The 24,668-nt window shown below is 35.7% G+C and overlaps 1 long non-coding RNA gene and 2 pseudogenes across 1 annotated transcript; all 3 read left to right on the top strand.

Moving 5' to 3' along the window:
- The first annotated feature begins 526 nt into the window (after positions 1–526).
- LOC128286393 (uncharacterized) lies at positions 527–8,522 on the top strand. Its single transcript, XR_008276934.1, has 3 exons — positions 527–677; positions 1,596–1,637; positions 8,282–8,522. It is a non-coding gene; the product is annotated as an uncharacterized LOC128286393 (long non-coding RNA).
- A 5,378-nt stretch (positions 8,523–13,900) lies between these two features.
- LOC108462124 (13-hydroxylupanine O-tigloyltransferase-like) lies at positions 13,901–14,357 on the top strand (annotated as a pseudogene).
- A 1,224-nt stretch (positions 14,358–15,581) lies between these two features.
- On the top strand, positions 15,582–19,513 carry LOC108463470 (benzyl alcohol O-benzoyltransferase-like; annotated as a pseudogene).
- The last annotated feature ends 5,155 nt before the right edge of the window (positions 19,514–24,668 follow it).

Here is a 24,668-nt window from a genome sequence, read left to right as displayed (position 1 = left end):
TTCTAGAAATTCGTAGACCGAAACCATTGTTTTAATAAATCCAAATGCTTTATTAAAATGATCGATCACAAGGTGACCCGATCACACCTAAACAAAAAGGATTGGTGTAACGCCCCAATTTTCGGGAATCCTGTGAATGTTGGCATAGGTTTAATTATGTTAGTGGGCCTCTAGAAGGCCCAAGCTTAAGATAGAACCCGGCAATTTTAGTTAATTTTTGTTCCATAAGAAAAAGGGGGTGAAATTATGAAATAAAACCTATGTGAAAATGTTTGAAAATGCTATAGGCTAAATTGAAGTGGCCAAATAAATAGGAGTGCAAAATAGGAGGATTTGCATGACAAACCTCCCATTTTAAATGAAGTGGCCAGCCATCATGTTGTTGTAGACAAAATGTGCACTTGATATCCATAATTTATGGTACAAATTGATACAAATTTATAATAGGTTAGGTAAATGTTTCATGATAATGGGTTAGGTAAATGTTTCATGATAAGAATTTCATGTCTTTTGTATTAAAGAATTAAATGGATGAAATATAAAGTTTTATTAAAAGAAAAATGGGTGAAAAGAACAAAGTTTTGTCCATCTTTGTTCATCATAGCTGAAAGTTAGAGAAGAGAAAGGAGAGGAGAAAGCTCTTGAGTATTCGGTCATTAGGAGGAGGAAAATTGAAGGTAAGTTCTTCGTACCTTGCTTCTATTTTGAGGTTCATCAGTTCTTCTTGATTCTACCTTAACTCTTGAAGTATATTTTGATTTTTAGTTGTGTTGTGAGAATTTAGTCATGAATTAAAATGAAGGAAATGGTTGTTGTTTCATGTTCTTTTGATGAAAAAAATGGAAGATAGGTGAAGTTGAGCCAAACAAATGAGCATGCATGTGCCTTAGATGTTAAAGGGAAAAATCAGCTAACATGTTGTGCTTTAAAATGATGAAATGGAGATTATTCTTAAGTAAAATCATAGATATGTGATGATTGATTGGTGATATACATGTTTAAATAACATGCATGCAAGGTATGTGTGAAAGAGTGATTTGGTAATAAATCTGCTTGGGACAGCAGAAGTAACGTGACTTTGGAAAATCACCATAAATTGTAGGAGATGAGTTAGAAGCTGCATAAATTATGTAATTAAAGCTTAATGAGTCTAGTTTCAAATGGAATAAACAAGAACATATTTTGAATTCTGTACAATGAGAAATTTGATTCGTAATGAAGAGTGGTCAGATTAGTCAAACAGTGAAACATGCGAAACTTTGAGAAAAATCTGGTATTGATTGGCCAAACCAAAAATTCTGAAAATTTTATGGATATAAGATATATGAGTCTATTTTCAGGGAAAATTAACGGCACTTGATTTGGAGTTTCGTAGCTCCAGTTATAAATGATTTAGTGACTAATGCTCAGGAAGACAGCTTGCAGTGAAATTATGATTATGTGGCAAACATTGACAAAAATTTGTTAATGAGTTGCTTATTGATTTCTTATAAGCTTACTATGATCTGTAGGTGTGGTTGGCCGAATATTGTAAGGGGTTAATACATAGTTCGTATTTGAATAGTTAGATTAACGTGTTAGTAATCCAATTGTAGGCGGTTCGTGTGTGGATCTCGTCAGCATATCGTCGCAAACAGGTGTGTAACTGACACCCTCTCATAGACTAGATTGGCAAAAGTCGAAAAGCCGAAATGCCGAAAAGTTGGTATTTTGGGAATTTGCGAGTGTGCGAATGCTTGTAAGATAGTTGGGTTTGGATATTTGGTAATCTAAGGTAATAAACTGCAGTACGCGCGATTTCGTATATTTTGATAATTTGGGCTTAATGGGCCAAAGATCGGGTTCATGGGCCAACGGGCCCAATTCGATAAGTATCTTGCGTAAGTGTTCGATAGTACGTAAATAGTAAGGATATGCATGAAAACCCTAAAAGTAGCTAAATTACTATAATACCCCTATGTATGGAAAATTACTGTTATACCCCTAGGTGCAAAATTACCGTTATACCCCTAGGGTTAATTTTGACTGAAAAGCATGACGATCTGATTCTGTATGGTGTATGCCATGATTATATATCTGTTGCATGGGGACATGGGTTATATTATAGAGGAAGCGTTCTGGTGGCTATGTCACAAATATCTGATCTGGTGGCTCTGCCACAAATATCTGATCTGGTGGCTCTGCCACATATATCTGCTTCGGTGGCTCGCCACGATTATCTAGATCTGGTGACTCTGTCACATTATTTGTTCTGGCAGCCATGCTGCAAATTCTGTGGTGTGTAGCGGTTGGGTGGGTCGAGTTGTCTCCCCACACGGTGTAAGGTTGGTATAGGGGTGTATACGGTTGGATATGGTTGGGTTTCTGCATAAACATGTAATATCTGTTTTGTTCTGCTATGGGCCTATGGGCTTTATTCAATTACATTGCAGGCTAAGGCCAACTTATTCTATTTCGTGGTTTGAGTGATATAGGCTATGGTTGGGTTAATTTACACATCGAGTTTCCCAAACTCACCCCTTTTATTTTCATCCATGCAGAAATCCCCAACCATAGTGGGCTTGGGCTGTGAGGGAATTCGAGTGGCCACCGTTCGAAAGTTTGATTTTCTTCGGTGAACTGGACATCCTTTTATTTACGTTTGAAGTTTTGGGTTTTTAAATGTAATAAGGCCGCTTAATTATTTTTGATGGTTTTAATATGTATTACTAAGATAGGTAATCCTTATTTTAACTGTTGAAATTGGATAGCTTTAGGGCGCGTTTTCAAAAACAACAGTTGATTTCAAAATAACACGACAACAAGTAAAGCTTCCGCAATGAAAGTATTTTCCAAAATTAATCACTTTTCCTAAAAATGACTTAATCAAATCGGTTTCCTAGAAATATACATGACGTTAAGGTATGGCAATGGCGGTTTGCATGTCTAGGATTGGATCCGAAGGGAGTTTGGTACTTAAGCAGTCCGATGGACTCACCTCCTCTTTCCTGGTTTCCTACCTGGTGCACAGCTTCCATTCACTTTAACCCTTAATGAATTAATCTTTTGAACATCAAGTACGATTTTCTAGACTTAGAATGGAAAATTTTTTTAACGTTTTTGATGTGGCATGCCGGATCTGGCCATAACTTCTGGGCCGGGTTTGGGGTGCTACATTTAGTGGTATCAGAGCCTAGGTTACAACAACTCGGCTGTGGAATGGGTTTACAAAAACAAAGATTTTTGAAAGCGAGAATTTTATAAAGAATGCGAAAAACTTGATTTTCAAGATTTACGTCTTTAGAAGGTGGCATTCCGAATCTCCGGCTCAAGTCTGTAAGTATTCTGAATTTTTCTGAATATTTTCCTGAATTATCTGTCTGCATCAAACCCTACTAGGACACTCTAGATAGGATGATACCGAAACCATAGGAAAATCGATAAGAGATTGAAACCGTAGCTAGACTTGATTCTGCGAAAACAAACTCGAACTCTTCGTCGATTCATAAAACATCCGTAATAAACACCGGAATATTAATTGATGCATAAAAATTCGTAATCAAGATAATACAATATGAGTACAAGAGGCCGTGGATGGGGCCGAGGAAGTGCTCGAGCGAGATCTTCGTCTTCGAGACATATGCCGGCGTGGACGCACTGGTACCACTGGCAATAGAGGTAGAGTCTCATGATCGCGGTGCCGAGGATGATGCCCTGTCACAGGCAATGCTTCGTGTTCTGGAAAGGGTTACCGGGGCAAGTACGGGCAATGGAGTTCGGGGATCTATTTCGAACGACTTGAGCTAACGGAGCGGAGATCTTTAAGGCGTGTTCGGTATAGCCCGAATGTGGCGAAATATTGGTTGGAGGCCACAAAGCGGATTATGGACGACTTGGACTGCTCGAGGAGATTGTGAGTGGGGTATCTGTACTAAGTCCTTGGGTCACTTTCGGTTAGGGTAGACAAAATGTATAGGAATGTACCCTTAGAAACTCAAGGTAAGATTTTCCTTGGAGATCGATGGAGTTACCATTCGAGAGTTTGATCTCATTTTGGGAATGGACGGCTTGTTAAGCATAAGCGACTGGATTGTGCTGCTAAACGAATAGTGTTAAGGACCACAAAGGATGAGGAGGTTATGGTGATAGGTGAGCGAAGGGATTATTTGTCCAATATGGTGTTGGCATTAAGAGCCGAAAAGTGGATTCGGAAAGGTTGTGAGGTCTATTTGGTATTTGTAAGTCAGTCAGAAGAGGAGGGACTGACAGTGGATAAGGTTAGGACCGTAAAGGAATTCCAAGATGTTTTTTTTCCGGAGGAGCTTCCAGGATTGTCTCCAAATCGAGAAGTTGAGTTTGGAATAGACTTGTTGCCTGGAATAGCACTTGTGTCTATCGCACCGTATAGGATGGCACCAAAGGAGTTAGTAGAGTTAAATGCTCAAATTCAAGAGTTGTTGGATAGGGGCTTTATTAGGCCAAGCGTGTCTCTATGGGGAGCACCAGTGCTATTCATGAAAAAGAAGGATGGTACGATGCAGATGTGCATTGATTATCGCCAGTTGAACAAACTGACGATTAAGAATAAGTATCCACTTCCAAGGATTGACAATCTATTCGACCAGCTTAGAGGAGCTTTTGTATTTTCCAAGATCGACCTTCGATCTGGATATCATCAGTTAAGGGTCAAGGAGGCAAATATCCAAAAGACGACATTCAGGACTCGGTATGGTCATTACGAGTTTCTGGTTATGCCATTTGGACTAACGAACGCTCCTGCAGCATTTATGGATCTGATGAATCGTGTGTTCCAATCATTTTTGGATCAGTTTGTAGTCGTCTTTATTGACGATATCCTGGTATATTCTGAAACTAAAACGAAACATAATGAGCATCTCCGTATAGTGCTGTAAGTATTAAAGGAGAAGGAACTCTTTGCGAAGTTCAGCAAGTGTGAATTTTGGTTGAGGGAGGTAACCTTCTTAGGACATGTGGTCTCTGTTGAGGGGATTAAGGTGGACCCTCGGAAAATTGAAGTGATTTTGGAGTGGAAGCTGCCTATGTCAGTGTCAGAAATACGAAGTTTTCTAGGACTAGCATGATACTACAGAAGGTTTGTGGAAGGTTTTTCTGTGGTGGCAGCACTTCTGACAAAACACATAAGGAAAGGAGTACCGTTTGTATGGACTAAGAAACAGCAAAAAGCTTTTGAGAAGTTGAAGAAAGTTCTGACTGAAGCACTTGTGTTAATTCAGCCGGAGTCTGGGAATGATTTTACTGTGTACAATGACGCATCACACGTGGGTTTGGGCTGCGTGTTAATGCAAGAGGGTAAGGTGGTTGCATATGCATCACGATAGCTTAAGTCTCATGAGGGAAACTATTTGACTCATGATTTAGAGTTGGCAGCAGTGATATTTGCACTTAAGATTTGGAGACATTACTTGTAAGGAGAAAGGTGTATTATATACACTGACCATAAGAGTCTTAAGTATTTGTTGACTCGTAAGGAGCTGAACCTTAGGCAAAGGAGATGGATTGAGTTGCTTAAGGATTATGACTGCTCGATCGAGTATCACCCAAGCAAGGCTAATGTGGTAGCCGATGCTCTAAGTCGTAGAGTCAGATCGATCCGAGAGCAATGTTTACTCGTCGAGTTTGTATGATGATGGAAGTCTGCTTGGTGAGTTGCAAGTGAGGCCAACTCTGGTGGATCAGATTAAGGAAAAATAGTTGAACGATGAGTCTTTGGTCGCTCGTTTTCAACAAGTTAAGGAAGGGGAAACTTCTGAGTTTGGGAGCCAGAAAAGACGATGCAACAGCAATACCCTCATCTGTTTGGATTAGGTAAATTTCGAGGATGAAATTTCTTTAAGGAGGGTAGTGTTGTAACGCCCCAATTTTCGGGAATCCTATGAATGTTGGCATAGGTTTAATTATGTTTGTAGGCCTCTAGAAGGCCCAAGCTTAAGATAGAACCCGGCAATTTTAGTTAATTTTTGTTCCATAAGAAAAAGAGGGTGAAATTATGAAATAAAACCTATGTGAAAATGTTTGAAAATGCTATAGGCTAAATTGAAGTGGCCAAATAAATAGGAGTGCAAAATAGGAGGATTTGCATGACAAACCTCCCATTTTACATGAAGTGGCCAGCCATCATGTTGTTGTAGACAAAATGTGCACTTGATATCCATAATTTATGGTACAAATTGATACAAATTGATAATAGGTTAGGTAAATGTTTCATGATAATGGGTTAGGTAAATGTTTCATGATAAGAATTTCATGTCTTTTGTATTAAAGAATTAAATGGATGAAATATAAAGTTTTATTAAAAGAAAAATGGGTGAAAAGAACAAAGTTTTGTCCATCTTTGTTCATCATAGCTGAAAGTTAGAGAAGAGAAAGGAGAGGAGAAAGCTCTTGAGTATTCGGTCATTAGGAGGAGGAAAATTGAAGGTAAGTTCTTGGTACCTTGCTTCTATTTTGAGGTTCATGAGTTCTTCTTGATTCTACCTTAACTCTTGAAGTATATTTTGATTTTTAGTTGTGTTGTGAGAATTTAGTCATGAATTAAAATGAAGGAAATGGTTGTTGTTTCATGTTCTTTTGATGAAAAAAATGGAAGATAGGTGAAGTTGAGCCAAACAAATGAGCATGCATGTGCCTTAGATGTTAAAGGGAAAAATCAGCTAACATGTTGTGCTTTAAAATGATGAAATGGAGATTATTCTTAAGTAAAATCATAGATATGTGATGATTGATTGGTGATATACATGTTTAAATAACATGCATGCAAGGTATGTGTGAAAGAGTGATTTGGTAATAAATCTGCTTGGGACAGCAGAAGTAACGTGACTTTGGAAAATCACCATAAATTGTAGGAGATGAGTTAGAAGCTGCATAAATTATGTAATTAAAGCTTAATGAGTCTAGTTTCAAATGGAATAAACAAGAACATATTTTGAATTCTGTACAATGAGAAATTTGATTCGTAATGAAGAGTGGTCAGATTAGTCAAACAGTGAAACATGCGAAACTTTGAGAAAAATCTGGTATTGATTGGCCAAACCAAAAATTCTGAAAATTTTATGGATATAAGATATATGAGTCTATTTTCAGGGAAAATTAATGGCACTTGATTTGGAGTTTCGTAGCTCCAGTTATAAATGATTTAGTGACTGTTGCTCAGGAAGACAGCTTGCAGTGAAATTATGATTATGTGGCAAACATTGACAAAAATTTGTTAATGAGTTGCTTATTGATTTCTTATAAGCTTACTATGATCTGTAGGTGTGGTTGGCCGAATATTGTAAGGGGTTAATACATAGTTCGTATTTGAATAGTTAGATTAACGTGTTAGTAATCCAATTGTAGGCGGTTCGTGTGTGGATCTCAAATCGACATATCGTCGCAAAGCAATGTGTAATCGACACCTCTCATAGACTAGATTGGCAAAAGCGAAAAGCAAATGCCGAAAAGTCGGTATTTTGGGAATTTATGTGCGAATGCTTGTAAGATAGTTGGGTTTGGATATTTGGTAATCTAAAGTAATAAACTGCAGATGCGCGATTTCAGATATTTTGATAATTTGGGCTTAATGGGCCAAAGATCGGGTTCATGGGCCAACGGCCCAATTCAAGAAGTATGCTGATAAGTGTTCGATAGTACGTAAATAGTAAGGATATGCATGAAAACCCTAAAAGTAGCTAAATTACTATAATACCCTATGTATGGAAAATTACATTATACCCTAGGTGCAAAATTACCGTTATACCCCTAGGGTTAATTTTGACCAAAAGCATGACGATCGATTACGTATGGTGTATGCCATGATTATATATCTGCTGCATGGGGACATGGGTTATATTATGGAGGAAGCGTTACGGTGGCTATGCCACAAATATTCGATCTGGTGGCTCGCCACAAATATCGATCCGGTGGCTCGCCACATATATCTGATTCGGTGGCTCGCCACGATTATCAGATCTGTGACTCTGTCACATTATTCATTCTGCAGCCATGCTGCAAATTCTATGGTGTGTAGCGGTTGGGTGGGTCTAGTTGTCTCCCACACGGTGTAAGGTTGGTATAGGGTGTATACGGTTGGATATGGTTGGGTTTCGCATAAACATGTAATATCTTACGTTACGCTATGGGCCTATGGGCTTTATTCTCAATTCATTGCTCGGCTAAGGCCAACTTATTCTATTTCTGTGGTTTGAGCTGATATAGGCTATGGTTGGGTTAATTTACACACTGAGTTTCCCCAAACTCACCCCTTTAATTTTCATCCATGCAGGAAATCCCCAACCATAGTGGGCTTGGAGCTATGAGGGAATTCGGAGTGGCCACCCGTTCTGAAAGTTTGATTTTCTTCTGGTGAATTGGACATCCTTTTATTTACGTTTGAAGTTTTGGGTTTTTAAATGTAATAAGGCCGCTTAATTATTTTTGATGGTTTTAATATGTATTACTAAGATAGGTAATCCTTATTTTAACTGTTGAAATTGGATAGCTTTAGGGCGCGTTTTCAAAAACAACAGTTGATTTCAAAATAACACGACAACAAGTAAAGCTTCCGCAATGAAAGTATTTTCCAAAATTAATCACTTTTCCTAAAAATGACTTAATCAAATCAGTTTCCTAGAAATATACATGACGTTAAGGTATGGCAATGGCGGTTTGCATGTCTAGGATTGGATCCGAAAGGAGTTTGGTACTTAAGCAGTCCGATGGACTCACCTCCTCTTTCCTGGTTTCCTACCTGGTGCACAGCTTCCATTCACTTTAACCTATAATGAAATCATCTTTTAAAACACTCAGTAAGTTTTCTTTCTGGATCATAAATGTTTTGAATGCTTCGATGTAGCATGTCAGATCCGGCCATAATGTCTGGGCTGGGTTTGGGGTGCTACAATTGGTGGCGACTCTATTTTTGTTTTTAAGTCGATCTCTGTTTTTTAAATAAATAAATAAATGGTTTCGACAGCTTGGCGACTCTACTAAGGGCCACTAAGAGAGTCAAGCCGTAAAATTGATTATTTTCTGTCCTTTTATCGAAAATTGAAAATTTGATTTGAAAAATCATGATTCTTTTGTTTCATTTGCTTGTGATCCTTTTGGTTGCTATGGTTTGAGTCTCGTAGAATACCCTTGCATTACAGTGCATGACCGTTGTGGTTACACCTTTTAAGTGGGAGTGAGAAACTATGCCTTCGTGAGGTATTCACCTCCGCATGGGCTAGTGGATTGTTTCTGGGATACATCCGTACCTATGTATTCTTGAGATTTTGATCTCTACATGGCCATAGGGAAATGTATTCCCCTGAATTGAACTCGATCCATATGAGCTTATAATGAGTGAAGATTGAGGAATCTGTTGGTTCAGGTACCCTTTATTTAGAACCAAACCCTATATAGCAAGCCTTAAGAGCCCACCCTAGGTAGAGCCACTCCGAACCCCTAGTGGTCACCCGAATAGATACTCTATTTTGTTTATTTCTCCTGTACTAACATGCTTTCTTTTGTTTTGATTGCATTACATTTTCATCAAAGAAAGAAGGTGTTGAGTCACATTTGATTGCTAAATAGAAAAGCTTGTCATGGAGAATGGATTTCTCGATAAAGTGGCTGCTAAACTACTCCCTAAGGCTGAACAAGCTGGAGCTTGTCTTTCATCGGAATACTATGGGCAATATTTAATACTGTGCTTCATTGAACCACATCGCAAACACACTCCTAACCTCCTCCAACACTCGCCCAGATGGCATCTTCCATAACCACTGCACGGACAGTAGGAGCAACTAGAACTCTAACTCTAGAAGGCCCATCAGATCTGGCCCATTTCTTAGGCCTTTGAACAGAACTAGAGGGCTTCGAATCCCTCTCATTCTTACCTTTCTCTTAGTCTGTATTCTGGCGCTCAACACACTTAACCTCTTCGACGATCTTATCATTGTCTACCAAAACGGTAAACTTCCGCTCCCTCTACAGAGCAATCAGGACTCTCAGATTATCTTTTAGACCATCCTCAAAATAGACACATTTCTTATACTCAGCTGCCACCATCCAACGAGCATATTGACACAATCTAAGAAATTCGACCTCATACTCAGCCACAGTCCTATCCCCTTGAGTGAGGTTCATGAATTCACGTCTACGAGCATCAACATAACTCGCCCCATATATTTCTTCTGAAGGCAGCCTTAAAATATTCCCAATTAATCTGATCTGGCTGAGTACCCCCGTCAACCGTTAACCACCACTGATATGCCTCATCCCAAAGCAAAGATACTACACCTTTCAATTTCTACTCATGGGTGCAATCAATATTATTCGTTATCCTCTCAGTGGCTTTCAACCAGTATTCAGCCATAGTCGTGGCGACTCTAGTGACGCCCTTAAACAACTCAGTACCATTAGACCAAAGTCGTTCAGTTACTGACCCAGGGCTCTCAGAACCAAAACAGGGTCCAACGACCATCTCCAACACTCTAAGCATGGCTTGGGACAATGCATCGTCCCTAACCAAGCAACTTTGAGACCTAGTCTTAGCTTTAGGTGTAGTCAATGTCTCGCTCATATCCAAATTAGGCATACTGCCCATCGAGGATAACTAAGCTCGAGTCCCTCTACGGCGCCCACGAGTACTACGACCACGTGTTCCACAAATACTCATCGTATTTAAAGTTTTATCTACATTACAAAATTTTATGAATCAATTTCAGTATTTATAAACAGAATCTTATGCTTCAAATAATTATCAGAAGTAGTTTTAGAAAGTTCAAAAATTTCAGTCTTTAAGTAACTCAATGCAGTTTTAGTCATTTTAAAGTTTTCTAACTAAAGTATTTCTAAGTTAGAAGTACTTATAGGACCGGCACCTGAGACTCAGTGTACCACATAATTACTTTTCAGATTTCAAAAATAAACTTTACTCGAAAAAATAGTTTTTACAAATAAAATTTTGAACCCAAACTTTCACAGCTCGGGTTTTGCAATCTAGCTCTAATACCACTAAATATAACACCCCAAACTTGGCCTAGGCGGTATGGCTGAATCTAGGAATGTTACAATGAAATATTGTGAATCTGACTTATTTAAAGACATCTTGATGTGCTTACCTATTAAACCGTCAATTGTTTACATTTTCAATTTAAACAAATAATTTGCAGCAGAAGTTCTTAAGTCATTATGTTTTGAAAACCCGAGTTTGTTTTCTCGAAAATAGTTAATTTCGTAAATCGTTTTACCACATGTCATGCAAGATATTCCAAATTAAAAATTGAAATATGAAATTAAACCTAAATGTCCAGAGAGTCCCAAAATTAAAAAACTCTTAAAACCAGAAAATTAAGCAAAATTTATGTAAATAGATCCGAGCTTCCGTTGCACCGACTCACCTAAGTTTGAGAGTTACTTGAATGAAATAGACAAATAAAAAGTGAGTTTTGATAACTCAGTATGAAACGCATACGTAAACAGAAATTGAGATTCAGTCTCATGTTAGAACAGATTCAGACATAAATCTTTTGCAGAATCAGAATTATAACATAATCATACAAATACAAATATGCATAATCCGACCCCCATCCTCTATACACCAACTCCGACCATCCCAACACACCACATTGGGTATAAAACACCTAACCAGCCCTACACATCGTATAGTATTCATACAACACTTTTCAGAATAGTCACAACATTACTGCTAGTAAATTGGCGATATATATTGCCTTACAAAGAATACTTTCTCCTCATAAAACATAACTCACCCCATAGCCAGATACAAACAGAGCATCAGATAAAATAGAACAAAAGATACAATAACGTATAACATATGCATACTTGTATAACGAATACTAAACATGCTCATACATAGCAGAACAAATCATACATATCATTTTACACAATACTAATGTAGATATTACTTACGTCAATTCCAATCTAACAGAGTGACAGATTTCATGCTTTAAGGCTTATACCACACATACCGACACTACAAAAAACCCACAATTGGTTGAGACAACATGTATAACCCTAGGGAAAAGTTCTAAAATTTGGGCCCACACGGCGAGGCACATGACCCACACACCCCATGTAACCCACACGACCCAAAATGGCCTAGCCCCTGTCACACACGGCCTCGCATACAGCCTATCACACACTCGTGTGTTGCACACGGCCGGGCACATGGCTGTGTAGTATCGACAAGCCCCAATTTTGGCTTTCACTGATTTTCGTTTTTCGAGTTTCTCATTACACACCTGGCTTGATTTTGATACGAATGCTCCCACAAGATAACTAGAATCTAAAAATAGTATCCCAACAATTATTTTAGCAAACGATTTATGAATTTAAACAAAAAAATTAACCACGAACTTTGCCTCTCAAATTCGTACAATGCTCAAATATACTCACTGCCAACGAACAGTAATCACCAAACACTTAAATCCCTAGAGGAGCACCAATTGCTTCTTGACCTTCCCCTAAACAAGAATTAAACGAACACCATCAACAGAAATCCTTTCGTTATAAGAATAATGAAAATTCCCTAATAATCACCAATCATGAAACAGTAAAGCTACACCTACCTAATAACTTACCTACTTAGAACGGATCAAGAACCTGAATGCACAATGCCCACAACCGCAACACAATGGAAAAGAATCAAAGAAGGGAAGCCAAAAAGGGACAAAATCACAAGGAGGAGGAAAGATGTCAGAAAAAGAATGGTAAAGAGAAAGAGAGGAACGTGAAAAAGAAAAACAGAGAGAATTTTTGAGAACTAACAATAAAAGAAAAAAAATTAAAATTCGAAATTGCCTACTACCAACTGAATCCCACAGAATCTGACTCACTAAACCTTATCCAACTACCACAGAATATCAATTCCAGCCAACTTCTACTACACAAGCAACACACACCGAAGCAAAAATTCTTGTCAAACACACACTTGAGGATTTAAATATAAGACCATAGAATAAGCTAACACTTTACCACTAAACCAACAAGCTTATTTTGATATAAGTTGATCGAAAATATAAATCCCGCAATTAAGAATAAAGCTAGGAACAAAAATAATAGAATTTCCAAATGTAGGACTTGAACCCAAGACCTCCAACCTACACCCACAACACTTAACCACTAAAATAAATACTTACTTATATCAAAATTCAAAAAAAATAGGATTTAATAAATCAGGGTGTTACACATACCCTTAATTATTCTGGCCAAAATGTTGAGTTCGATTTTCTTTTCTTAAAAAATATCCATTCCAACTTTATTTAAATATATGTGTGTGTTAGAAAGGTGTTTTAAAGAAAATTTCATGTAATCATGTTAACATGTGAGTCTGTCTTGTATATGCGCTAGCTCATGATAAATCCCAAATGTGAGCTTAATAAATTAAATCTGCAAGTTTACCATTATATTATAATGATATAAAAATGTTGTGTCATTAGTTAGACCAAATATTTAGTAAACTTTATATTTGTGGTAATATTTAGCTCGCTTGATAGTTAAGGAAAACATTAATTTAACATTTTAATTATGTAAAACGTGTGGAGTTATGGAATTAAATGAATCGAGTTTACCTTTCGTACGGGGATTCCTTTCATGAATGTATTAATGAAATGACGGCCATCTCAATACAAGTATGGCTCTGAATGCTGTCCAAAAGCCTTCCACTAAAATTTTGTGGCCGAGGTTCCACTAAATTTAGCATGTGAATCATGAATCCAACAAGTTAATAAATAGATAAAATAATTTTACATTAAAATTGGGTTTCTTTTGTTCAATTTTATCTCTTTCTTCATTACAATTTACCTATGCGATGTAAAATAAATTTCAAATTTGTACACTTTGGTTCCTATATAAAACATTTCAAACACTTCATTAAGACCAAACAATTGCTATTCTTTTTCTATTATTTCACATCCTTGTGTCATGGAAGCACCTTCCAACATTCCCCTTAAGTACACTGTCCGACGTTGTGAACCACAATTTGTTGCTTCTGCTAAGCCTACGCCATATGAACAAAAATTGTTATCGGACATTGATGATCAAGCGAGTTTGCGGTTTCAAGTTCCGCTAATCAACTTTTATCAATATGAACCTTCCGTGGAAGGAAAGGATCCAGCTGAGGTTATTAGGGAGGCACTTGCACAAACCCTAGTGTGTTATTATCCATTTGTAGGTAGATTAAGAGAAGGGGCTAATGGTAAGCTTATAATGGATTGCACCGGTGAGGGTGTGATGTTTATAAAAGCTGATGCTGATGTTACACTTGAACAGTTTGGTGAACACTTCACCCACCATTCCCTTGCTTCGATGAGCTCGTTTATAATGTTCTTAGTTCTGACGGGATGCTTTAAAAAAGGAAACACAAATGTAAAATAAAAAATATAATTTAAATTTAAATTTATCAAGTAATCTAATTGTATTTCATATATTTAACTTCAAATAATATACCAGATATATTTACAACTTCATTTTAAATATAAATTTCTTAACACAAATTTTTCAATTTATCAAATTACCTTAATTTAACATTTGAATTACATAAAACGTTTCATGAAAATAAATGAATCACATTTTACTCTTTATATTCCATTTATGGGTGCACTGTTATCATCTCAATACGACAAAGGATGGCTCTAAATACAGTCCAAATAACCCTTAAGTCGCAGAATAGCCACTTAAATTTTGTGGCCAAAACTTTCATAAATGTAGCATGTGAAATGTGAATCATGAAGACCGCAAGATGGTACATAAATATATAAAATTCACATAAAAATTTGGTCCTCTCTTTCTTTCATTTGTTTCCGAATTTTTTTTAGTTATTAAATTTTACATGTATGATCCATTTAGACCTTTTAAAAATTTAAAAATTTTAAATTAGTAAATATAAAACTACACTTTAGTCCCTTCTAAAAATGATAAAAATTTAATTTAATTTTTTAAAAACTATAAAGATATAAACTATTAAAAATTACAATTTAATTTTAATTCCCTAAATATTTTTTGACTTCGCCCCTATTTACTATGTAAAATAAATTTCTTCAAAATTGACTATTGTAATTATAATGATAGGATGAAGAAAAGGTGATTGGACACGTATCACGAGGTGATAGTCATCTCAATACGGGCAAGCATGTCAATCATGAATTCAACGACATAATTGGTTTTTTTCCTTCAATTTACTCTATTTCTTTATTAAAATTTTGAAAGTTGAGTGATTAAATTGAAATCTGAGTGACTGTTTTGTTAGCTACCCCAAAGTTAAGGGACAATTGGTATAATTTAAACGACAACTAGGATGCCAACGTGGCCAGTTAAATGACATGTCAACTTTTCGTTACGTCTGTAATGGAAACTGATTAAAAGGATTGTTTTGTTATTTTTTGAAAGTTGAGTGACTGAATTGAAACCTGAGTGACTGGTTTGTCAGCTACCCCAAAGTTGAGTGACAGTTGGTATAATTTACCCTAAAATAAACTTCAAATTTCTACACTTTGGTTCCTATATAAAACATTTCAAACACTTCATTAAGACCAAATACTTGCTATTCTTTTTCTATTATCTCACATCCTTGTGTCATGGCAGCACCTTGCAGCATTCCCCTTAAGTTCATTGTCTGACGTTGTGAACCACAACTTGTTGCTCCTGCTAAGCCTATGCCACGTGAACAAAAACTGTTATCGGACATTGATGATCAAGCGAGTTTGCGGTTTCAAGTTCCGCTAATCAAGTTTTATCAATATGAACCTTCCATGGAAGGAAAAGATCCAGCTGAGGTTATTAGGGAGGCACTTGCACAAACCCTAGTGTGTTATTATCCATTTGCAGGTAGATTAAGAGAAGGGGCTAATGGTAAGCTTATAGTGGATTGCACCGGTGAGGGTGTGATGTTTATAAAAGCCGATACTGATGTTACACTTGAACAGTTTGGTGAACCACTTCGCCATCCATTCCCTTGCTTCGATGAGCTCCTTTATAATATTCCTAGTTCTGAAGGGATGCTGAATTGCGCATTGCTGTTGATTCAGGTAATAATGTTCCAATTAATTATGCTATATGACAATGTGTATGTGAGAGTTTTTCTTTTTTTTTAATTCAACAATCTTATCTCTATTGTTGCATTTTTTGGGTTTCTAAGTTTTGAGATAAACAATATAGGAAAAGAAAAAAAGAGAGAATAAATTAAAAGAGATTGAATAAAAAATATCTTTAATTTATGAGTTTTTCATGTGTTTGATTGATGAGAAAACGGGCATGGTTGATGAGATCTAAAATTTTCTTAAATTTTTTAAATATTTTTATAATTTTAGAATTAGATCTAAAATGAAAAAAAATTATAAACATTCATGGTTAAATTTTTGATTTGTTCTAGATTTATGATGAAATTGATAGAATATATAAAATTGAAACGCTAAATTTGTCATTAGAGCATTAAAAAAAGCCTATGTTATACTTGCGTTAATAAATTAACAGTAAAATAACTAAAATATTTAATTTCAAAAATTAAATTATTAAATAAAAAATTAATAACTAGGTGAACAAAATGAAACTGTACTTTACCCTTGACATAAAAAATTTGTAAAACTTACCCTCAAAAGTTTGGGTGACAGAAGTCATATGATATTTAATCTTTTAATGGAAAATTTATATAATATCTTGGACGGAATTTCACAATTAGATAAATGATTAGTGTTAATTAGTGTACTGAGATCAAGGTGGATTACAATATTTTCACACTCTTATTAAACGTAGTGCTAAGACATTAATTTTAAGTTGAAGTAAACTTGAGATTAGTTTAATTTATCTAATCACTTTTAAGAAGTGACTTTAATATTCAAATCTCAAACATTTTTAGTTCTATATTATACCTAACTACAATCTTTATATAAAAACATTTAAAGTCTTCAAATAAATCTAATCTCGCACTTGTACCAGCAGCATACTTTATTTTGATTTGCCATAATATATCTTGTATAAGAAAAGAAAACTTAATAACCTATATAATTAGGTGTGTATAGTAAAATATGTATAAAAATTAAAATAAAATTTCGATTTAGTGGTAAATTAAATATTTTATTAATGTATTTGGTATGGATTTATGTCTCTCCGTATGCATGTTTTTATAACTTATTTTAAATACGAAAAGATATTTTATAATTTTCTTAATTGAGTCCGTTTCGACCTACTCATTACATCAACTCATCAAATGCTTAAATGATAGTGTGTATATATATACACATACATACTACATTATGACACACTCACGATGTAGGTAAAAATTATCTAATAAATATATTTATACAAAAAAAATATAGAAAAATTATATAAAAGACAAATAAAGTTTTTGTTGAAATGATAAAATTAAAATATTAAAAGTCGTGATATTTTAAGTTCCAACCCCATCATCTAGATTTTATATGCAAATATAAAAAAAATCTAATTTTACGTAGTTGATAAAAGGATACCAACTCAATCAACCCCTTGAAATATAGTTTATATATATATATATATATATATATATATATGTATATGCAGTTGCAAAAATAAAATCCAAAAGAATAATCAAGCATTCTTTTGAACGGGTGATCATATATATGTGATAGATAAAAGTCAAATAAATTTGATTAAATAAAAATTTATTAGGTGAGTGAAATCTTAAATCAATATAAAATTTATTTAACTTGCTAAATGCTTTTTCTTTTAAAAGAAATTATTTGTAATTGGTGAGATTTCAACTTTAATTTATTCATTTTATTAAATATTATAAAATTAAGCCAATAGATATTATATTAATTACATATTTGATAAATTTCAAACATTTTTAACCAAAATTATTTGATAAATTTATATTGGAATTTTAAAACTCTACACATGTCCTCTAAGGATGTAGTAAATGAAAAGAAATTTTAAATAAATTAGATGGTATAAATTTTAAAATTATACATAAACTTTGATTTAATGTATAGTTATATATATGAATTTTAATTTGGTTTAATTATACACATGAAACTCTAATTATGGCTCAAATGTATACTTGAAACTTTAATTTTGATTTAATCATACACATTTAAAAAATAAATACATCAATTTATTTTTATATTAGATAAATATAATTACTTATGTATGCAATATATAAATATAAAATGATGTTATATCAACAATTGTGTTCATAATTTACAAGAATTGGATCAAACAAAATTTCATGTATAAATTGTACAAAATCAAAATTCATACATACAATTACAAATTAAATCATAATTCATGTATAATTTTGATATTTATCCAACTTAGGCGGACAACACAAATTTAATTGGATGCAATTAATTAGGCTGTGGTGGTTTCGCCTGTCACCATTTATTCCTTTTCCTTTTTCATATTAGTTAATAACCTAACATTTTCTTTTATGAAGTTAATTAACTAGGATTAGTTTATTGCTTAGTAGGTAACGCGGTTGAAATGCAGTGGTTTCATCTTCGCTCTCCGTCTCAACCATGTCATGAGTGATGGTGCTGGCCTAGCACAATTCCTTTTTGCCCTGGGTGAAATGGCACGAGGCGTAACCACTCACCTGATCTCACCCATTTGGAAAGACATCTCTTAGATGCTCGACACCCGGCACGAATCATATTTACCCACCGCGAGTATGATGAAATGGAAGCCCCTGTCACCACCCCCATTACCATCTTTCCATTTGACAATCCGATTCAACATTTCTTTTCCTTTGGCTTTGCAGAAGTTTCACTTCTTCGTAGCCTCCTACCTCCCTACCTTCGCCGTTGTACCACATTTGAACTCATAACGGCTTGTTTATGGAGTTGTCGAACCCTTGCTATAAATCTTGACCCTGATGAAGAGGTACGCATGCTATGCGTTGTTAATGCACGCTCTAAATTCAATCACTCATTCCCATCGGGATATTACGGGAATGTGTTTGTCTTTCCAGCAGCAATAACAACAGTTAAAAGTCTCCGTGAGAAACCATTAGGGTATGCAGTGGAATTAATAAAACAAGCGAAATCAAGTGTGATAGAGGAATATGTGAAATCCGTGGCAGCTTTAATGGTGGCTCGAGGTAAACGAATCCATTTTCCGCATGTTATCGGTACGTACATTGTATCAGATTTCACAAAGGCCGGATTGGAAGATATAGATTTCGGATGGGGTAAGGCTGTGTTTGGAGGGCCAATGATAGCGGTTGGGTTTATAAGCTTTTTAATGCCTACCAAGAATAAGAAAGCAGAAGTTGGAAGTGTGGCATCAATTTGTTTGCCAGCTCTAGCGATGGAAAGGATTGCTAAGGAATTGGAGAACATGTTGAAGCAGCAGCCAAGTGAGGGTAAAAAGAGTAAATCAAAATCAATCTCTTCTGCTTTGTAAAAGAAAGGGATAAGAAAATAAAGGGAAATAAATAATTGAATTCAATTGCAACATTTAGTTCATTTCAATTAGATTTTATTAAACTTATTCCAAGTAGAAATGCTCATAGGTTAGGTTTAGGTCGGGCCTAAACATGATATTAACATACTTTATATTTGTCTATGTAACACCCCAGATTTTAGGGTTAAAAAATTTGAGGGTTGAAGTAAGGGTCAATGAGTAGGTCGAGTAATTGGGTTAGTTTTCACATTTTAATGTTAGAATGGGCTTGTTGGTCTGGTGGTTGGTTGTATGTTAATTTACCTTGGGGTTTTGGGTTCAAGTCCTCATGTGTGATTGGGGAGTTATTTTTATTAAAGTTTTAAATTTGTTTTAAGTTTTAAGAACTAATTATTTATTTTTATTTTTATTATAATTTTTTTCTAGTTTTTTTCACTTTCTCCTCTCTTTCACGTTGGTCTCCTCTCCTCCATTCCTCGCCATTATTTTCCTTTGTTTTTCTTTTTATTTTCTTTTAAAAAGAATGATTTTTTGTGGTATCAAAAAACTTCAGTTTCCTTGTCGTCAAGTCGGTGTCTGTGCGCTATCCTCTTCCTATTTGGTTGTTGCTAGTTCATTTGCACTTTTCGTTGACAAAAATTTCAGGTTCGTGTTGTGGTCGTCGACGTGCGTTAATTGATTTCTAGGTGTTCTGATTGATCTAGGTGTGGGATCCGAGCCTCTTTAAATTTATTTGCGAATTGTTGATTCAATTTTGTGAAATTCGGTAATTTCGTGTGTGTTCTGAATTGTGTAATTTGGTATCGATTTGCTGTGGAATTCAATAATCTTTTTTGTGTTTTGGTAATTGAGCAATTAAGGCTTGGTGGTTTATAATTACCTGAAATTTAGTGTGTTATGGTTGGTTTCTAAAATGCCTTGATTAGGGTCGATTTAGTGATCGAAAAACTCAATTTTTAGGCTATTTTAGGGTGGTTCCGTGACCACATGAGGACCACACGGGTGTGTACCACTTCACACAGCCTTGTAGAATTGGCAGTTATAGTTCTGGGATGACTTTGGTACCACACAGTCATGTGGCTAATTTTGGGGATTTAGGGATTCTTTATCGATTTTCTCACGGTCGTGTGTCCTGGACACACGCCGTGTCAGTCTTGCACCTTAATTTAGCACACATGGATAGATAGTTACACGGGCTATCCGCACGACAGTATTCCCTAAACACACAAGCGTGTGCCACCTACACACAACCGTATGCCTCCTCTCACACGGGCGTGTGCTTCGTGACATGGATGTGTGCCTCCTTCGCATGGGCATGTTAACCTCCAACACAGCCTAGGCACTTCCACACTACCGGGGCACACAGCTGTGAGGCGCTATTTCGTAAATAGTGGTTTTCTGTTGGATTTTTTATTTGTTCGTGAGTCTGTGTGTTCTGACCCTTGGCTAGACCTTAGTAAAGGTGGTTGAGACTCGATTTTGGCTCAAATGTATACATTATATGTAATCGTTACATTAGTTTGATGATTTGTTAATGTGATATTGACTAGTAGTTAAGTATCGTGATATCTAATTCTCAGCAGCAATAACAGCGGTTGTTAATGGGGTAAGGCTGTGTTTGGAGGGCTAATGATAGCGGTTGGGTTGATAAGCTTGTTAATGCCAACCAAGAATACAAAAGGAGAAGTTGGAAGAGTGGCATTAGTTTGTTTGCCAGCTCCAGCGGTGGAAAGGTTTGCTAAGGAATTGGAGAACCTGTTGAAGCACCAAGCAAGTGAGGGTAAAAAGAGTAAATCAAATTCAATTTCTTCTGCTTTGTAAAAGAAATGGATGAGAAAATAAAGGGAAATAAAGAATTGAATTCAATTGCAGCATTTAGTTCATTTCAATTAGATTTTATTAAATTTACTCCAAGTAGAAATACTCATAGGTTAGGTTTAGGTCAGGCCTAAACATTATATTAACATACTTTATATTTGCCTATGTAACACCCTAGATTTTAGAGTTAGAAAATTTGAGGGTTAAAGTAAGGGTCAATGAGTAGGTCGAGTAATTGGATTAGTTTTCACATTTTAATGTTAGAATGGGCTTGTTGGTTTGGTGGTTGGTTGTATGTTAGTTTACTTTGGGGTTTTGGGTTTGAGTCCTCATGTGTGTGTTTGGGGAGTTATTTTTATTAAAGTTTTAAATTTGTTTTAAGTTTTAAAAACTAATTATTTATTTTTATTTTTATTTTTATTTTTATTATATTTTTTTAGTTTTTTCACGCTCTCCTCTCTTTTAGTTTGGTCTCCTTTCCTCCATTCCTAACAATTGTTTTCCTTTGTTTTCTTTTTTTTCTTTTGAAAAAAATCTATTTTTTTGTGGTATCGAAAAACTTATGTTTCCTTGTCGTCAAGTCGATGTCTGGGTGCTATCCTATTCCTATTTGGTTGTTGCTAATTCATTTGCACTTTTCGTTGACAAAAAATTCAGGTTTGTGTTGTGGTCGTCGACGTGCATTAATTGATTTCTGAGTGTTCTGATCGAATCAGGTGTGGGATCCGAACCTCTTTAAATTTATTTGTGAATTTTTAATTCAGTTCTGTGAAATTCGGTAATTTCATGTGTTCTGAACTATGTAATTTGGTACCAATTTGTTGTGGAATTCGATAATCTTTTTTGTGTTTTGGTAATTGAGCAACTAAGGCTTGGTCATTTATACTTACCTGAAATTTAGTGTGTTATGGTTGGTTTCTAAAATGCTTTTATTGGGGTCGATTTAGTGATTGAAAAACTCAATTTTCAGGCTATTTTAGGGTGGTTTCATGACCACATGAGAGGCCACACGGGTGTGTGCCACTTCACACAGCCTTGTGGAATTGGGGATTAGAGTTCTGGGATGATTTTAGTGCCACATGATCGTGTAGCTAATTTTGGGGATTTAGGGATTCTTTATCGATTTTCACACAGGCATGTGTCTTGGACACACGACCGTGTCCCATAGGTACACGAGCGTGTGAGATTTTCACACGGCCGTGTCTATCCTGCATCTTAATTTAGTACAAATGGACAGAGAGTTACACGGGCTATCCACACGACCATGTTCCCTGAACACACGGGCGTATGTCACCTACACACGACCGTATGCCTCCTCTCACACGGGCATGTGCTTCCTCACATGGATGTGTACCTCCTTCATATGGGCGTGTTAACCTCCAACATGGCCTAGGCACTTCCACATTGTCGAGGTACATAGCTATGCAGCCCTATTTTGCAAATAATGGTTTTGTGTTGGATTTTTGATCTATTCATTAGTCTGTATGTTCTGACCCTTGGCTAGGCCTTAGTATGGATGGTTGAGACTCGGTTTTGGCTCAGACGTATACATTATATGTAATCATTACATTAGTTTGACGATTTGTTAATGTGATATTGACTAGTAGTTAAGTATCGTGATATCTAATTCTGAATCTGGTCAATTGGGAGTCTACATTTCTGATTCTATCTGACTGTCTGTACGATTTGTTTACTGTTTCTGTAAGTTTGATTTCATACATGCATTTGCATAAAGTTTTTGGGGTTGGTTGTGAAGAGAAGGAAGTTTGATTTTGTTCTGATTTGGCAATTTCAACTACATTTCTTCAGTATAGCGGTTTACCGCTCTGTACTGCACATATGTCAGCTCTCATGCATATTATTATTTAAGTGGCCTAGTCCACATATGTGTGTGTAGGGTTGGATGGGCCTTTCGAGGTCCTACATAGTGTGCATAGTTGGTTGAGCTTGACTAGCTTATACGTAGTGTGAATGGGGATCGGAAAGGTGTTTGGTTGGATAGGTGGGATTATTTTCTGACTTGTTACATATTATCTGCATCTGTTTGTCTAAAAGGTACATTTACAATTATATAATTTTCTTTGATTGTTAGTTGTTATTGAAACATTGGTTCCATGTGTACATTCCTGTTTGTAGTTGCGTTGTAAGTACGTTTCGCTATCGAACCTCTATCTAAAATTTTGTTTTGTAACTTTGTCATTTGTTATGTTTCGGACTCGCACTGAGCTCGTGTAGCTCACCCCCCTTAGTTTTTCCTTTTCAAGTACCCTCGCGTTCTGTTGCTGGACTCGGCATGCCAGAGGTCTTGAACAGTCACGTTTCAAAAATAAGTTAATAAGTGATCTTTTCAGTTCCTATTTTGATAGACTGTTTTGAACCGTAAGACTTAATAAAAACTATGGTTTAACTTTAATTTTGAACTTCTGAAAACTTAACTTTGGATTATTTTTGTAAAGTACCTTTTTGACTAAACTTTGGAAACTATAGAATTATAATTCTGAACGTTATTGTCGTAATTTGAAGTTTTCTATTTTTTTCGAAGATAATAAATGGTTGGATTTGTTAAACAGTTAAATTTAGATTTAACAAACTATGTTACTTTGACGTGTTTCGTAAGATTGCTTTCAGATCATTTTGGTAATCAATGTAACCTCTGGAATTCACCCTAAACTTCTAGTTCGAGTTTTATGGTATTACATTTAGTGGTATTTGAACCAAGTTTGTAAAAACTCGGCCTATGTTTTTACTTGTCCGTGTGCGTTCGTGTAGAGAAAATGATAGAGAACAAAGAAGAATTGGCATCAGAATGTTTTGAGAGGAGAGAGAAAATCTTGAAACAAAAGAATAATAATAAAAAAATCAAGGATAACTCCCAAATCCTTCATATTTCTCCCCCACTAACCAACTAACAACCAACTCCTTAGAGTCCAACTCCACTAAAACTCTATCAGAAAACTGAGCAAAAGTTAACATTCATGCTTGCACAGAGATTTGAACACATAACCTCCAGCGCACCATCCCCTTACCAGTCGAACCAGTAGGCTTATTCTGATATGAATTTATAGGCAATTTAATATAAGCCCACTGAACAAGGATAAGGCTTAGATCCAAAAGTTAACAAAATTGATAGAAGTGGGACACCTCCCACACACTCTCAAAATACTCAACCACTAAAGCACATACATATTTATGTCAGATACTCACAGAAGAAGAATTAAATTATTAAGAACATTACAACTCTACCCCCAAAAAGAAATTTTGACCTTGAAATTTACCTGATCTGAACAGATAACGATACTGCTAGGGCATCTAGTCCTTAAGTTCCCACGTTGCCTCCTCAATACCATGATTCTGCAACAGATTCTTCGCTAAAGGAATGGACTTCCTCCTCAAAACCTTAACATCTCAATCTAGAATCTGAACCGGCTGCTCCTCAAAAGTCATATCTGGTCTAACGTCAATTTCCTCAA

The sequence above is a fragment of the Gossypium arboreum genome, chromosome 13 (assembly GCF_025698485.1).
Source record: "Gossypium arboreum isolate Shixiya-1 chromosome 13, ASM2569848v2, whole genome shotgun sequence".
In the NCBI taxonomy this organism is placed as follows: Eukaryota; Viridiplantae; Streptophyta; class Magnoliopsida; order Malvales; family Malvaceae; genus Gossypium; species Gossypium arboreum.
The sequence above is the reverse complement of the archived record's forward strand: the minus strand, read 5'-3'. Positions and strand labels throughout refer to the sequence as shown.